General features: G+C 50.0%; 1 protein-coding gene across 1 annotated transcript in view; it reads right to left on the bottom strand.

The window, feature by feature from the left end:
• CENPP (centromere protein P) overlaps positions 1 to 17916 on the bottom strand; it is a 238457-nt gene that overhangs the window by 6199 nt on the left and 214342 nt on the right. The window lies entirely within an intron of this gene.

The following is a 17916-nucleotide window of genomic DNA, read 5'->3' as shown; positions in this document are numbered from 1 at the left end:
GAGCCCGATGTGGGACTCAATCCGAGGACCCTGGGACCATGACCTGAGCCGAAGGCAGTCACTTAACCAACTGAGCCACCCAGGCGCCCCTATATTTTTAGCTTTTAAAATTAGGTCTTTGATCCATTTTGAGTTAACTTTTGTAGATGATGTAAGGTAGGAGTCCACCTTCATTCTTTTGTCTGGGAATATTCAGCTGTCTCCATATCAAGTCTTTGAAAAGACTGTTCTTCCCCATTTAATTGGATCTGGTCATATTTTAATAACATCTTGTAGTTGAAGAGAGTCTCGTCCAGAGTATGTGTGAGGTTTCACCGGGGGACAAAACACATCCCAGACTTTCCAACAGATGTGCCGGGACAAGAATGTATCGATGTAGAAAAGTGAGCCTCCATGCGTAGCCCATACACAGACATGGATCACAGACCTAAATGTAAGAGCTAAAATTATAAAACTTACTAAAAATAAAAGAATCTTTGTAGTCCTGGATTAGCCAAAGATTTCTCAGGTACGAAACAAAAACTAGGATCCACAAAAGAGAAATAAATTGGGTAACTTCATCAGAATTAGAAATGACCACTCTTCAAAAGGCCAGCCTCAGACTACATGTAAGGAACACTTGGAACTCATTGATAAGAAGACAAACAACCTAGTTTATATAACCGTCAAAGGATTTAAAGATACCTAACCAAAGAAGAGATGTGGAAGGAAAAAGGTAGTATCATTAGTCGTTACCGAAATGCAAATTAAAACCACAGTGAGATACCACCTTGCACCCACCAGAACGGCTAATATAAACACGGCTAATAATACCGAGTTTTGGTGGAGAAGCGGATCTGTTGCTGGTGGAAACTGGGTAAGTCCGGTGGCTTCTTAAGGAGTTAGATATGCAAGCAATCCCACGGCCAAGTATTTACCCGAGGGAAACCAAAACATGTCCAGAGAGTTGCATGCAACTGCTCATTAATCAGAGCCCCAAACTGGAAACAGTGAGTGATCCTTTCTGCCCATACACCAGGCCCAGCTCCCCCACAGCAGGTGTGCAAACAACTTGGGCCTTCTGTACAACGGAAGGATGTTAGGCAGCAGCGTCATCCACACAAGAGCATGGACTAACCTCAGAAGGCGACACAAAGGGCCACATTTTTGAGAGTCTAGAGAAGGAGACAACAGAGCAGAGGTCACGGGGTGAGAGGCAGGAGCAGGGCGGACCACAAGGGCGTCTGTCCAAACTCAGTAAATTACGGCTAAAACAGGTGCATGTTGCTGTATGAAATGAGACCTTGTTTCTACAAGGAACGTCCCTCCACTCTCGGGGCCTGGGCAGCTCTGCTCCCCTCAGGAGAAGGGCGTCCTCTGTAAAGCCCTACTTGGCGCCACGCACTGTCCTGGACGCAGGGATCCAGTGACGAGCCCCATGTCGAGATGCATGTCGTGGTGAACGACTGGGTGGCGGTCTGGGGTCCCCTAAAGCAGGTGGCACTGGGTTCACACCTGAATGATGGCAAGACGGGGGCCCCCCAGAGCCAGCCTGTGCGGGCCTGAGCTGGCTCACTGCAGGAATGTGGAGGAAGGTGCAGATGTAGCCGGGACACAGGGCCAGGACACAGAGGGCCAGGACACAGAGGCTCAACTCCAGAGCCCAGTGCGTGGGTAGCTGCCGTCCTGACATGGTCGTGCTGGCGGCTAAGGTGTGGAGAGCAGGCACGGCTGGGGTGGTGGGCCTTGTGCCGGACTCTGGTGAAGAACACCCAAGGCACAGAAGTGAGACAAAGGCACAGCAGGTCTACAAGGAGGCCGCGGCGCCAGAAGAAGCAGCGAATGGTGGGAGTGGGCCGCGAGGGGTGTGGTGAGCCAGCCAGCCCTCCAGTCTGCTCGGGCACATGCCTGCGTGGACGGTGGCGGGTGCAGCTGAGAAGGTTAACTGGCGTACTGAGACTCACAAATCTAACCCTCCACAAGCCCACACGCATGGGAACACCTGACCCATCACCGTCCTCCAGCTGTGCTCCTGGGAGCTCACCGACCCCAGACAACAGGACCCACTGCCTTAGCAGGAAACCCCCACGGGGTCTCCACGGCCTCTCGCATCTGCAAAACTCTCCTTCGGGGTCAGAGCTCCCTGCGTGCGAGGCCCCGGACTCCCCCAGTCCACGGACTGTGCCCTTTAGTAGGCTCGCGTTTGGCCATCCAACATAGCACACAAACTCCAAGGAGCTAGGAGAGCCCCCGACTGCTGCTCTAGGTGGGGGCCCGGCAGGGGTCTCTGCGACAGCCGCTCATGATCTTCTGGGTCCTGGGAGGGGCTTGTGCAGCTCAGAGGGCCGGCAGCTGGTCAGAGCCATGGGGGCCTCTGTGCTACAGCTCACACCCAAGAACTCGAGACAAGTGTTCTCCTTATTCCCAGCAACAGAAGACTTAGACGCGCACGTGGAAGAACAACCTGCTCTCACGTGGAAAGAGACGGATAGCTATTTCGTGGCCTCTCTGTGGTCACAGATGTCCCATCATAACCATGCTGCTGTTATGGGCTGAACAAGGGCTTGGTTCCGGGGACTCTGGGACCGTCTATCACCTCTGCAGGCTCATCCACAACCTGACACCCACCATCGATCCTCTGTCTCCACAGCAAGAGGCAGACACGATGCTCCTGACACTCGGCACTTCCCCATGTGGGGCCGTTCTCCCACTTTACCAAACAGAACCATCCCAACTACCAAATGCCCCTCTCGGTGTTCTGGTCCCTCCTGTGCCCCCCAGTCTGCCCCCCTCCGTCTGGGCAGTTTAGAGGGTGCGGGCTTCTCGGGCTATGGACGGGCCCCAGCCAGGTCTGACATGTCCTCACGATGCCACGCTGGGAGCAGTGTGAACACACTGCGGGGCTAGTGGCCCAAAGTCACCCTTCTCCCTCTGTAACTGCTGTCTTCCCAGAACAGCCGGAGACCAGGCCACTGTCTGCTGCTTATGGGATGTCCACGCACCGGCCTGGGCCCTGGGGCTGCCTATGGGCTGAGTCAGCCACATGGAGACCGCCAACGGATGACTGTCTCCATATCCTTCCACATCCATTAGTGGCTTTCCACCAGAGCAACGAGCTGTCCCTCCTCCCTCATTTCTGTACCAGTACTGACTCTCAGCGGGAATCCACGTTTCTCCAAGCCCCGCCAACAACGCCCTTCCCAGGTAAAGAGCCCAGGAGGAGAGGCTGGAGGGATGCGCACGCGGCACGGCCCCTCCGAATGCCCCTGCACACACAACCAGACACAAACAAGTGCGAGATCACCTCGGTCCTCCCCTCAGGGGCCTCCCCTCTGCCCTCTTCACCCTCAGTGGATTCCCTGCATCAGCCCATCTACAATCTCCCCACTCCCGACGGCACAAGGCGCCTCTTCCTGGAAGGGAAGGCACAGCCAGGAAAGCGCACTATCCTTCCATAATCTAACAGTGCCGCGCGTTTTCTGGGCCATGTGCTGGCCAGGGGCTCTGTCCTTTTGGTCAGAAGAGGGTCTCAGACTGTGACGGCTCGTTCAGAAGAGAGAGGACTATTGTACAGCAGTTCTGGAGAAGAAATCCATCATAGCATCACCGTCTGGAGTAACAGAACCAGCCCCCTGCAGCACTGGGGGCCCCACAAGGCCATGGAGGATTCTCACTGCAAGAGTGCACACTCGTGACATGCATCCAGCTGACATCTTGACAAAGTCCTGAGCTATAAGGTTGGAGAGAAGGAGTCCTATGCTCACATGTTCTCATTACAGAGAGGATGGAAAGACCAGCTCTTCTAGACTCTGTATGTCATGGAAGTAAACACCCACGAGGTGAGACCAAATGCTGCTGAATCACCTCTTGTAAACCACGCTGCTCCAGCTTTCCTAGGTGTGGTCCTGGAAATGGAACACGGACCCAGCTCCTTGCACGTCCATTCCTGGGGCTCTGGGGGTGAGAGGTGGGGGAGCAGACCCCAGGCCCCATGGGTGGGTTGACATGGGGTCCCTGACCTCCTTTAAGATGCAGGCTTCTGGGGGCCCCACACAAAGGAACCACCAGAGAAAATAATTGGGAAATGCTGAGCAGCTCTGTTGGTATATTGCTGGTCTGGAGGCTGGTAAAAAACGTGTCCTAAATGTTGCTTAGTAAAACCAGCAAACTTGTCTTCCAAGCCCACAGAGGCTCATAAACCAGAGAAAGCCAGAATGTCACGGCAGCGTGCAAGCCTCAGGGCCTCCACGTGTGTGGTCTCCAGCCCCCGGGCCCCCAGGGCCTGTCCAGATGCTTCCACTCCCTGCTGCCCCCCACCTGCCCTTCACCCTTCTGTCTTGTTCTATGAGCCTAGGGAAGAACCAGGGCATCTCAGGAACCCACCTTGTTAGAAATGAAGACTTGGGGGTTCCCCTGTAAACAGCTCACCTGCCATACAGGAAATCCGGACACATGTGTCCCCCTCCAGTTTCTTATCTGGGCCTCTTTCCTCCATACAACCACCCACCCCGACCGCCCACGGGGTGCCGCTCGTGGGATATGGCTCTCCCTCTGCCGGAGCGGTTCTGAGAGCAGCTCCGAGGGGCAGGGGCTCCAGCGCCGGCGGGGGACAAACCATCCGCCTCACCCACCCCTTCTTGTCCAGGGACTCAGGGGCCCGTCCAGACCGCAAGGCCCCCCAAACCTGCCCTCCTCCCCTCTCCACAGCAAGCAGCACTTTCAGGAAACCCAGCAGTTGCTGATGCCCGAGGTGACGGCATGAAATGTGGCCACAAACATCTCGGCTAGAAAATGGCAGTGAAAGAAGGATGTGGGACTCGTAGAGAGAACTAAAGTTTACAGACACAGTTCTCCCACGCCCCCACCCTGTTTGAGAATTGAAACAGGGAAACCGGGCAAACAAAATCAGTCACGAACGCAGCCGAGGAACACACCGGCAGTCCATCTGAGGGCAACCGCACGAGGGTTATGAGACCTTGGTGTCACTGCAGGGGTTGATGCTGGTGGGAGCAGACCAAGCAGCAGCCCTGAGTGTCCTGAGCCAAAACGCAGTTCTGTCCCCTCCCCAACTAAGAAGTTCAAAGGTGAGCCAAACTGGTTTCTTTTAAAATCATCAGAAATGGTCGTTAAGAAGCTGAATACACAGGTATAAATGGAAGAATGCCAGAAACTCTTTAGACGTTGGGACGCCTGGGTGGCTCAGCCGTTAAGCATCTGCCTTCGGCTCAGGTCATGGTCCCAGGGTCCTGGGATAGAGCCCCGCATTGGGCTCCCTGCTCCGCGGGAAGCCTGCTTCTCCCTCTCCCACTCCCCCTGCTTGTGTTCCCTCTTTCGCTGTGTCTGTCAAATAAATAAATAAAATCTTTAAAAAACAAAACAACTCTTTAGAGGTAATTTATCAACTTTCTCTTCATGTACGTATGAATACGTAATCATGCGCACAAAATAACGAAATGCAAGCAGATAATGAACGTAACATTCCAGATATTCACTGGCAGTTTTATCATTACTAAGGTTTAAACTCTCATTATTTCATAAATGTCGAAGTACTGTTGTCCAAAACATTGAAGCTAGTTTTAAAGTTAATTGTGGTCTCATTTAATTTTTTTGTGGGGGTGGGGTGGGGGCAGCAAAGCAAGGTTTATTGAGTGATAGTACCGGTCTCACTTAATTTTTTTTCACACTGAGTTTTTTTTTTTTTTTTTTTAATTTATTTGCGAGAGAGAGAATGAGAGAGAGCACAAAAGGGAGGAGGGTCAGAGGGAGAAGCAGACTCCCTGCCGAGCAGGGAGCCCGATGTGGGACTCGATCCCGGGACTGCAGGATCATGACCTGAGCCGAAGGCAGACGCTCAACCAACTGAGCCACCCAGGTGCCCCACACTTTGAGTTTTTAAGGTCTCGAGTTTATCTTCCAAAAAACAAATCGCACACACACAATTTACCCATAACCTCCGCAGGCCCTCGACATGCACACGCTCATGCCACCCTCTCCAGCCGCACGCCATCACCAGCAGAATGCCCATTTAAATGAAACTGAAACGGGTATTAATCAGGAAATCATGATAATCACTCAAGATGGCACAAGGATAAATTGATTCAAACTTCAGGCAGTCAGATTCCGGACACTGAGCTTGTGAACTTTCTACCATATAAGTGTTTCTGAATTCAAATATAGTTGTAATACACAGGACAGTGTTATTATAATCAACTTGTAACATGATTCATTCTGGCAACACGGCTTTGATGGTAGCAACGAAAGCATCTGCTGGGAAACACAAGCGTCCCTAAGTCTGTTCATATATTCCACATCACATGCCAGGTGTGAATGAGGCTTGAGTTCCCAACCATAAAGGGCTCCCGATCTAGTACAGGAAACTTGCTATGCCTATTTCTTACTACAAGTGCTCAGTTTTCTCTCCAGAGTGCGGGCCATTCCTGGCAGCTCCTGTCTTCCTCAGACAGGCCCCCTGCCGGTGTGGAGACAACCCTCCCACCTGCAGAGGCTCCTCAGGACAAAGGCACAGCGCCTTTGCCTTCGTGGCTTGGGCCTCCGCTTCCTCTGTCCTCACGGGACACCACAATCCCACCTGCTTCCCAGGCGCTCATGCTGCGCCCCCCGCCCCATGTACTCCTCACCCACGGGCATCCTCTCTGCCGCCATGCCGGAACGGCGGGGCAAAGAAAGGCTGTGTTGCAACTGTCCATGTTTGAAGCCTTTCATGTTTCATGATATTTTTAATTTTTAATTTTCCCTTAAACTTGATGAATAGTTTGGATATGGAATTTAAGGATGACTTATTTATTTATTAAGGTTTTACTTATTTTAGAGAGTGTGTGATCAGGGGAAGGGGCAGAGGTGGAGGGACAAACAGACTCCATCTCAGGACCCCAAGATCATGACCTGAGCTGAAATCAGGAGCTGGGTGCCCAACTGACTGAGCCACCCAGGCGGCCCAACGGTGCCGTATTTACATTATATTTTGCATATAGAGCTACGGAATACAGGGCAAGAGAACTAACCCACGAGGGGAAACAAGGCTGCGTGAAACAGTGCATCCTGTTTGCAGGACAGCCCAAGGTTTGTCTCATCTTTACACGTTGAAGCACGGATACTTTTTGAGGCGCGGTCTAAAACGATGCCCATTTGAAGAATAAGCAAAACATGGCTCAGAGACACGCCAGGCTGCCGCAACGACTCAGAGCCCCAAGCAAAGCCCCTTGTGCCTCTCTTGAAGCTGACTGCAGGGGACCCCTAGCGCAGCTCAGTGCTGACCAGAGGGGAGGAGGGCAGCGCGACGCACGCTGGAACCAGGACAGTTATGCTGCGGGATCCTCTGTGAAGGGGCTCCTCCAAGGCCCTCTACCAAATTAAAAAAAAATAAACCTAATTTTTTAGAAGAGTTTTAGACTGACAGGAAAACTGGCAGATGGTACAGAGTTCCCATATTATTAATATCTAACACTGATGTGGTATGTTTGTCACCTTTATCACCAACATGCATACTTTATTCAGTTTTCCTCAGTTTTTCCTTCTTGTCCTTTTCCAGGCTCAGGATTCCCACCTTTGGAAAATCTCCCTGGGCAGCCTTTATGTCCTGCTATAGGTTTAAGCATTATGCTCATTTTAGTTAGGGGCTCTCATTTTTCACTTAAGGAATCTGAGGAAAAATGCATTGTTGTTCTTTGGGTCCTAGAACAACACAGGCCTTCTGGTCTGGCCACAAACCACATGGCCAACCCACTGGCCCCCTCACCGCTGGCCTGGGCAGGAGGAAGGCCCATCTGGCCCTGGCTTTGACTTGAGACTCAGAACAGGCAGGTAAAAACACTGAAAATTCACACTCTGACATGTTCATTTCTCTTCAGACCACCTGTGAACTCATCATGATTCATATTTTCATCATGGAGTATCTCTTGAATTGGGAAATGAGGGCAGAGGATTTTCTTTGCTGTCCTGAATGGCTTTATGCTCCTCGAGGAGCTCTCCGTAAACATTTCAGGTTCACGCTCTCTCACCTGATGAACCTGGTCTGACCCACTCAGGGTGGCACAGTTGTGGGCCGTCAAGCCTGGCGAGCTTTCTTTTGGCAACAGATCCGCCCCATTCACAAGATCGGCTCAGGTCATCATCACGGACTATCAGCTTCTCACAAATGGCCAATGGCCCATCCTGGGCCAACCAACAGGTGGACAGAGCCTTTGCCTGCAGGGGACACTTGGCGGGAGAGAGACCTAGGGGTTGCAGGCGGCCTCCTCCAGAGGCCTGTGGGGGGAGGGGGGAGTCCTCCATCTCGGTTCAATCTCAAGCTCAGGTAACCCTTTCTTGGACTGCTTGAGCCATTCCAGCCCTCTTCTACTACTGGAGCCACTCACTTTCCTTTCTTGCGAAGCCAGTGTGAGCTTGTTTCTGTCCCATCCTCTGTCACCTGTGTTAAGAGAGTTCTAATAAAAACGCTGGCCACTCTGTTAAACGTTGGGTATATCCTAAGGAACAGAGTAAGACTGCGCATCAGGGAAATACACACAGAAACCATGATGGACCAGGACAACATACACACCCGCGTGGCTGCAGACAAGTGACGAACCAGAGCCTGTGGCCGCCTGTGGGTGGGTACGGTTGCTTTGGAAAACGCTCTGGCAATGCCCCCGAAGCCGAACATATGTCTACCCCCCAACTCCGCAGGCCCAGCAACATAAATATGTACCTGTGTCACCAACAGACACGGGCAAAGCAGCACTATTTACAAACCAAGAACAGAGTCCTGGGTGAGCCTTGTGGCTCATCCACATGACGGAAGGCCACAGGCCACATGGAGGGATGTCCGGACACAGAACTGTCGCGCTCTGTGGCCCTGTGGGAAGCGGCTGGACTCAGCTCAGAGGGCTTGGGGGCTGCGTGTTCTGCTTCCGCATCCGGCTGGTGGCCAAGTTCATTCTGTGAAAAATTAGCCACCTGTGTATTTGCAGTGTGTGCCCTTGTCTGTATATATACATTTCAACCAAAATAAAAACACGGAAGAGAGCATCCCTGAGCCCATGAAGCATACGACCCCGCAGAGAAGACGGACAGACAGACCAGCCCCCTCTCTGCTGCTGCCAACCAGGGTAGAGAATGCTTTGTTCCTTTTTCATCTGGAAGCCCGTAGCCACCCTGACTACTCAGCTGTCTCATCCGTCCTGAGGAGTAGTGGCCACAAATACTTGGAATACTTGTAGAGATGCTCCAGGACTTGGTACCAAGAACATAAAATCTACTTTGTCTCCCCTGATCTTCCTGGAGTAAGAGTAGAACCTGGGAGCCTTTCTTGATGCAGAGGTCCCCGAGTTACTGTTTTGGGGAGCAATCAAAAATTCTTTCCTTGGCTCATGATCTATAGACAAGGGCACATCTTCCAATAGGTATTATTTGGATTTTTTTCCCCTGAAGGTCTTATGCACAGGAGTTTGTATTGCTTTTCTGTGTGTTCTGAATAGTTTTTAGTACAATTCCTCCCTCCTGGTATTTCAATGTGTGGAAAAGCTTAAAGTTGTCTGAAAACATGGAGATTTTACTGTTGACTCCCCCTTGGCTCCTTTACATGAAAGCTCAAATGCTTTACACTCTCTATTCTGAAAACACAGTGCACATGATTTTGTTCAAGTAGAATTAGTTGGATCGTGTTTGAAATAAAAAGGGCCAAAAGCTGCAGCTTAGAAATCTTTGCTACATGAAAATTCAGTTGTAAAGACATTTGTTGGGCACCTGAGTGGCTCAGTTGGTTGGACGACCGCCTTCGGCTCAGGTCATGATCCTGGAGTCCCGGGATCGAGTCCCGCATCGGGCTCCCTGCTCGGCAGGGAGCCTGCTTCTCCCGCTGACCCTCCCCCCTCTCATGTGCTTGCTCTCTCTCATTCTCTCTCTCTCAAATAAATAAATAAAATCTTTAAAAAAAAAAAAGACATTTGTTTGCATGTTTGTAAGCTTTCTGCTTATCTTTCTTAAGAATTCAGCTAATCTGTAAGTTTACATAACATTTGAAGAAACACAGTAATTTCCAGAGGCTGAGGCTGAAATGGGAAAGGCCTGCACAATTTTTAGCTTTGTTTGGGAACAGAGAGATGCCGTGCAGAAGGGCTGGCGGGGACCTCAGGCCCCAGGGCCCCAGAGGCCTGCACAACTATCCAACATGGACAGTGCAGCCCAGCAACAGCGGGAAGCGGAATCAGAGGCTGGCTCACAGAGTTTAAAGACAAAACAGCCAAGGGACAGATTCCAGTTTCCTAAAAGTGGTACTTTAGCCTTGGACAAATACAAATTCCAGGCTGTTTTTGAAAATCAAGTAGCTGTAAGCACAGTATTTACACATTTGAACAAAAGGAGGGCTGTTTCCACACACACTGAATGCCCAACAGATGGGTTCTACTGCCTCATAAAGCAAGAAAATGCACAGAAGATACCAAAGCTTGATTCTGAACAACTCAGAACGAGTGGTGAGCAATCTGTTACACTAACAGAGCTAGAGGAGCAGAGAGCGCTGTGCTGGCGTGTGCCCCCACTGACACACAGGAGTGGACTGGCTCCACCAGGGCCTCCATCCCTCTGAAGCACCTGCACATGTCCGGACCCTTTCTGCCCACACCTCTGTACGTGGAAGTGGTGATGCTGTTCTCATAAAGGGCTCGTGAATGTCTGGCCTGAAGACCCTGCCTTCGGTGAACATGGTTAGGGACGAAGGAAATCATGTAACTAATCACAGGAGGTAGACGATTACCTCAAACATGCTTCTACTGAATAACTAAACTTTAAGTTCTTGGGGAAAAATATAATCAGCTTTTTTGGGGGTGGGGGTGGATAGTGATGGTGCCAGGGTGGCAGTTTGTGTTTGTCAGACAAATACACTATCAGAAACACATTAAAAACTTCATAATCAAAGACTGAATCAAAACTGGTGGTGTCAGGATATATGAACATATGGTTATTCGCAATTTAAATCACAACCAGACTTTGTAAGACAAGGTAGTTTAGAAAGGCGTTCAACAATAATTTTAGGTATCATAAACAGCTTGAGATAAGATGGTTCCATGAAAACACTAGATTTGCAGGATACTTAGGATGAAATCTACCTTAAAAGCATACAGAATGACTTCACACCCACTAGGACAGCTATAATTAAAAAAAGACGGGGCGCCTGGCTGGCTCGTTCGGAAGAGCGTGCGACTCTTGAATTTGGGGTTAGGAGTTTGAGCCCCACGTGGCAAGGCAGAGCCCTCGCATGTTGCTGGTGGGAATGTAAACTGGGGCAGCACTGGGTGGAACAGCTCCCGAGCTCCTCTAACATTCTGAAGTGATGCATTCCTGCCGACGTGCAGCGCTAGTTGTTCCTAGTCATGCAGGGCTTGCGTCTGGTCACCAGCCGGGAGGGACACAACACTCCCCAGGGCTGCCTGTGCAAACCCCCATGGACAGAGGGGGCCCGACAAGGAACACCCCCTCCCTGCCAGAACCCCGGAGCCGGTTCTGCTGATCTGCCTCGTTTCAAGCTTCTTAACCCAACTCACATTTTCCATCAAACTATCCTTCTGTTCTTTTGATTTCTTTAGATAAATCTTCTAATTTTCTCTGTAGCAACGTTTAACCTGTTGTTTGATTAATCCACTGGCTTTACAACTGTTTAAATCCTAATGACATTTTAAAAAACCATGTATGTCAAATCTGTTTCTTTTTTGAATAGGCTTTTGGAAAGAGCTGTCCTCCTGAATTAGGTTTCTATTTGTTATTATGTTGATAACCTTAAACTTTTGCAGTGCAGTTTTCGTCCAGAGTTTTCTAGAATTCTCACTTAATGCAGGCTTGTTTTTTTCAATTAATGTATAGTTTTTAATGTGCACTAGCTTCAGCTGGGTCACTTTCTTCTGTGTCAGCTCTGTAGGAAGGGCTGTGAAAATGTCCCCGGGCCACAATCTACCTTCCCTCCAGGCTTGAGCCTGGTGCAGGCCAGGTGTCTATTCCAGGGGTGAGGTGGGGAGAAGTCTCAGAGGCTCTAGGGGACCTGCCCCTAGTTGCCATCTTCCCCTTTGTGGGTGAGAACAAGCCAGCCCCAGCCCCAGGGACTGCCCTGCCTTTCATTTTTCTCCTCATTTCCTGCTCTCAGAACATCTCTACTTCTTTCTTTTGAGCTTGACAATGTACTTAAGACACATTAAACTTAATCCAGAATTTCTGTACTTTTCAAATGGTGGGGGAAGACAGGTGTATTATCTCACCCTGCGTATTTCTAGAAACATCCCAGTCTGCTTTTTGCTAAGAAATATTCCATTTCCCTTTCTTTTACATTATACAGGTAATTAACACCTGCATTCCCACTACAGCAGTTAAGTGGTTAAAGATACAGACCCCCACCTCCCCGTGATGTATCTATTCCAGGTGCCACCCCCCCTCCCTGGGTGAGTGTCTTGCGGATCTCCTCCCCCCTGCAGATTTACCTGGACCCATAGCAAATAGGTGGAATTGTGGGGCCCACGTGCGGCCAGCAGGCCCGCTTCCAAGTATTTATACAAGTACAGTAAAGCTCATGTTCAGAAGGGGTCAAAAGGTACAAACTTCCAGTTATAAAAGAAGTCCTTGGGATAGAATGCACAGCATAGTGACTGTAGTTAACAATACTGTATTACATATTTGAAAGTTACTAAGAGATCTTAAAAGTTCTTGTCACAAGAAAAAACAATCTGTAACTCCGTGTGTTGATGGGTGTTAATTAGACTCACCATAGTGATGATTCTCCAGTGTATATGAACATCAAATCATTATGCTGTAACCTGGAACTAATTTGGTGTTATAGGTCAATTATACCTCAATGAAGAAACACAATGTTCACACAAAAATACTAAAATGTTTATAGCAGCTTTAAGATGAATCACCCAAATGTCCTTCAACTGGTGAGGTCCATCCACAGCATGGCACCATGGGTGACTCAAATGCATTCTGCCCAGGGATGGGCCAGACTGCAAAGCCTGCATACCATATGAGTCTGGAAATGACAAAATTACAGGCTCAGAAAAGAGATGGGTGGTTGCGAGGGGCTGTGGGTGAGGACAGAGGCTGACCACCCAGGGTTGCCAGGGAATTTCCTGGGACAGCAGGAGTTCTTATCTTGATTGTGGGGGTGGTCACATGACAGTGTGCATTTGTCAAGCTACTGAAAATTCACAGGTGTATGGAAATTATCCCTCAGCTAAAAATACCTCGGTATAAAAAAATTTAATAAAATCATACTACGCCCATTCTGAATTCTCTCGTTCTTCGCTCTACAACGTGCACTGCAGAGCTTTTCCTGCGAAGACACAGTTGCTGCGTTAACGGCCACGTGCTGTTCCTCCGTGTGCACTGATCGCAGGTGTCAGCCCACAAGGCAGAAGCTCCTCAGAGGAGGGCTGGCTGGGGCGCCCAACAGCAGGAGTTCCCCCACAGCCACCACGTGCCGCTGGGCGCTCTCCCCCGGGGGGAAGGCCACTCCACAGGGCACGAGAACTCGCCCACAAAATTCAGTGTGAACGTCCAAGACTGATGCTGCCACACATCACAGAAGGTGGGGCCGAGTTATTGCTCATACACGGAGGATCCTGGGGCGGGAAGGCAGCTCTCAAGCTGCCCGACAGCAGGATGGGCAACCGGCGCTAACTTTCGCTGTGGTTGGGGTGAACGTGCTGGCACCACGTAGGGAGCACGCAGGCTTTCTCAGATTGCCCAGATGTGGCCAGGAAGGAGGTGAAGGCTGGAGAGCTGTCAGCAGCCCAGTACCAAGAATGGAGTCCAGCTCTTCGTTACAGAGAATCACTAAATTCATGATTCGCTAAGCATCACTCACACCTCTCCAAAACTATCCTCCTCAGACGCGAAGTTCTCACGTCACTCTCCTCCCTCAAGGACGAAGAGTGATTTTGCAGAGCTGAGAATAAAGGCCGAATCTCTAAAACGTGTACTCACGGGGGCGCCACGGGGGCGCGGTCTGCTGCGCGTCTGACTCTGGATTCGGCTCCGGTCGCGATCTCAGGCTTGTGAGATCGAGCCCGGAGAACAGCTCGGCGCTGTACGCGTTTGCTGCTCCCTCGCCCTCCGCCCTTCCCCCACGCTCGCTCGCTCGCTCGCTCAAACAAGTTTAAAAAACCTTTTAAATGTGTATTCGGGCTCCCTGCTCGGCGGGGCCCGCTTCTCCCTCCCCCGCTTGTGTTCCCTCTCTCGCTGTCTCTCTCTGTCAAATAAATAAGTAAAATCTTTAAAAAAATAAAAAATAAGAGGTGTTTTCAAGGCCCTCTGTGGAATCTCCCAGCTGCCTAGGAGCTTTTGCTAGTGCTTCGCCCAATTCCTGAATGTACACAACCTGCACAGAGAGGAGCTGAAACTGGCCGGTCTGGGGGAATGAGAATCCAAGTTTTGAAGTAAAAACAGGGACGCTTTAGCATAAAGCCTCCAGGACGTCAGGAAAGACACGGGGCGCACGACGGTAGCAAATACTACACTTCCCGGGCCACACTTTTTAGAGGAAAAAGTCGCTGGAACCAGCAGAAAACAGCCGGGATCGCTGCCCGCCGTGGTCGCAGCCAGCGGACGGCCAGGCCGGGGCGGGGCCGGGGGACCACGGGGACGGCGCCCGAGGAAACACGGGCGGGGGCAGGCAGAGCGGTTTGATCTGCGTCGGCTCCTACTTGACAGAGGCACAGGCTTGCAGAGGGCGCCTGCCGGCTCCGGGAGCCAGGGGTGCCCAGGGCTCCACGGCGACTCCTCCGCCCCTGCGCAGACGCAGAGAAGACCTCCTCCCCGTGAAAACGGTCACAACTCGCTCGAGCGGTTTCCAGTTACAGACGCCAAAGGGCATACTGTCGTGAACAGACGGCGGCGGACGGCATACTGTCGTGAACAGACGGCGGCGGACGGCATACTGTCGTGAACAGACGGCGGCGAACGGCATACTGTCGTGAACAGTGGCGGACGATATACAGTCGTGACAGACGGCGCCATGGCTGCTGTTAGCGTGCTGCTGATTTCACAGCGACAATATCGCTTGTTTCACTAAAGCCTGCTTGAAATTCGTCCGTTTAAAAGCAAAACAACCCTCATCCATGGAGGAGTTTGCTCGTTGTCTGTTATAAGCAGTGGTTTTTAACCACCCTCCAGAAAAGAAAAGAAAAAACCCTCTCAGTAATTTATGTTCCGAAAAATGTCAAGAATGAAATAAAGCATCTAGTCTTTGAGTCCTGAATATAATTAAAGGGCAGTTCTCCTGAGATAGAGCCGTAAGTGTGCAAGCGTTCAATAATCACTTACACTGTTGTAAATGAATCAAACTAAAGGGAAACAGATCAATACGCACAACCCAACAGGTACAAAGTTTGCAGTAGGCCACACAGCAGAGCATCAACAGTATGCAGACGCTTCCTTCACCAAGTGAAGGTAAACATGCGCTGACCGAAACAAAGTCCCATTAAACACTTTTCTTTTTGCTACGAAAGCTTCCCCTGGGACGGTCTCTGCAAAGTCCTCTCATGGAACACACACACACAACCTCATACCACCACCACCTGGCCCGAGCTCGTCAGACTGCACTCGACCTCGACCCCAGAGACCGCAGTTGACAGGACCAGGGGTGAACTTGGGACCCGATGAGGTTCCCTGGGGAGAGGTGACATTCAGGGCCAGACCATCCATCTGGGACGGGCCACAGGCTTGGGCTCTCTCGGACGGGCTGCTGGCCACGTGCCTGTCCACACTCTGCACAAGGCAAGACCTGTAGAGAAAGCAAGGTCAGTGTCCCCAGAGCCGCTCGGAGCATGAGGGGGACCCCATTTCTGGTCCCAGGCCCCTGGCATCCCTGCCGCCCTTTGAGATGAGGGTGTTGTTCCGGGATGCAGCCTCGGTACCTGGGCTCACTTGAAGTGGGTTTCTAGGACTTGCAACCAAAGTGTCTTCACCAACACAATGGTCCTTTCACTTCCCTTAGTGACAGTGAGGAGTCTGGGGTGAATACGGGAGACTAGGCATCATGAGTAAAGGGATGTTAAAGGAGACGGCTGAATCAAGCTCCAATTATTCATTCTTTGCCTTTGGTCAATCTCCAGAGCCCTGAAACAGTTTTGTTTTTTTTTTTTAAACCAATTTTTCAGCTTTATACTTATTTTCTTGTGAAGACTCACAACCTCTTTGTTCTACTGTAGTTGAAAGTCCCACCACAGTAGACTTTTGTAATTTTTTTTCTCTTTGCCTTCTTTTCGATTAGTTTTTTATTTTATTTATTTTTTTTAAAGATTTATTTTTTTCAACAGAGAGAGACGGAGAGAGAGGGAACACAAGCAGGGGGAGTGGGAGAGGGAGAAGCAGGCTTCCCGCCGAGCAGGGAGCCCAATGTGGGACTTGATCCCAGGACGCTGGGATCATGACCTGAGCCGAAGGCAGACGCGTCACGACTGAGCCACCCAGGCGCCCTCGATTAGTTTTTTAAACATTTGCTCCCCCCCCCCCCCCCCCACGCTCTATTTCCGCTTGTCCAATGGCTACCTTAGACACTTGGTCATGCACTACTCGTCGGAGGCTACATCAGTGTTTGTTCTCCCATGAACAAATGATTGCACAACTCTTTACTCTCACTCACTCCTGTACTGCTGTGTATTTTTAAATTCTAGCTTAAAAAAGGAGACCTCACTTGACATTCTTAGGATTTTATTATATAGTCACTGTTTGATGTATTTACCATATTCTTTGCTCTTTATTACTTCTTGCATCTCAAACCCTCCTTCTGGGATTGTTTTCCCTCTGCCTGAAGAATATCCCTTCATTCTGACACGAGTGTCTACATGGTCTTCAACTTCCACGTTTTCCCAGTTTTATGAAGATGGAACTGAAGTACAACATGGTTGTAGTTCCAGGAGTGTGATGAGTGATCTGATGTCTGTATGTATTGTGAATGATGACAATACGTCTAGTTAACATCCTGTGATGAAAACTTTTACGATCTACTCTCTTACCAAGTTTCAAATAACAATACTGCCAACTACAGTTGCCATGCTGTGCACTGCACCCCAGGACGTACCTACCTCACTCAAGTCCGTACCTTCCGACCCCTCCACTCACTTCCCCTGCCCCCCCCCCCCGCCCTGGCCATCTCTGCCAACACCAATCTGCATTCTGCATTGATGAGTTTGATTTTCTGTCTTTTTCGATTCCATGTGAGATCATATGTTATTGGTCTTTCTCTGACTTATTTCACTTAGCATAATGCCCTCAAGGTTCATCTGTGGTATCAAAAATGGCAGGATTTCATTCTCTTTAGGGCTCAATAATATCCCATTTTGTGTGTGGACATATGTGGACCACATTTTCTTTATCCATTCATCTGTCAACAGAAACTTGGTGGTTTCCATCTTGACTATTGTGGATAAAGTTACAATGAACATGGGTGTGTAGACATTACTTCACTTTTATTTTTGAAGGAGGTTTTTGCTGAGTTTAGCAGGTTTGATTACATCTTCTCAACATTGAAGTTAACAGTTGATTGGTTTCTGGTTTCCACTGCTCCTGTTCAAAGTCAGGTGGCTACTTTGAAGGTGCTCCAATTCATTTCCCCTCTGGCTGCTCTAAAGATTTTCTTCTTGTCTTTGGTAGCTGCAGTTTCACTGCCATGTATTCAGGTGTGAATTTCCTTGTTTTTTGTTCCTGCTTGGATGTGATGTGGTTTCTTGAGACCGAATCTTAAAAAGTACGTGGAATGTGTATGAAGAATGTATGAGAATGTATGAGTAATGCACGTGTAGCAGAGTCTGGCCGGCACCCCAGGAGCTGCTGGTACCCCTCTGCACAATCACATACCTACCCCGCCTTCCTCTGAAGGCAACAACTACCTTGACTTTTATGGAAGTAACTTCCTTGTCTTCTTTACAGTTTTCCACTTAAGTGTGCAACCCTAAA

The sequence above is a fragment of the Mirounga angustirostris genome, unplaced genomic scaffold (genome assembly GCF_029215605.1).
Source record: "Mirounga angustirostris isolate CCGP_5_RB_7025 unplaced genomic scaffold, mMirAng1.0.hap1 SCAF_15, whole genome shotgun sequence".
Classification (NCBI taxonomy): domain Eukaryota; kingdom Metazoa; phylum Chordata; class Mammalia; order Carnivora; family Phocidae; genus Mirounga; species Mirounga angustirostris.
Note: the sequence above shows the minus strand (reverse complement) of the source record. Positions and strands in the feature narration are given on the sequence as shown.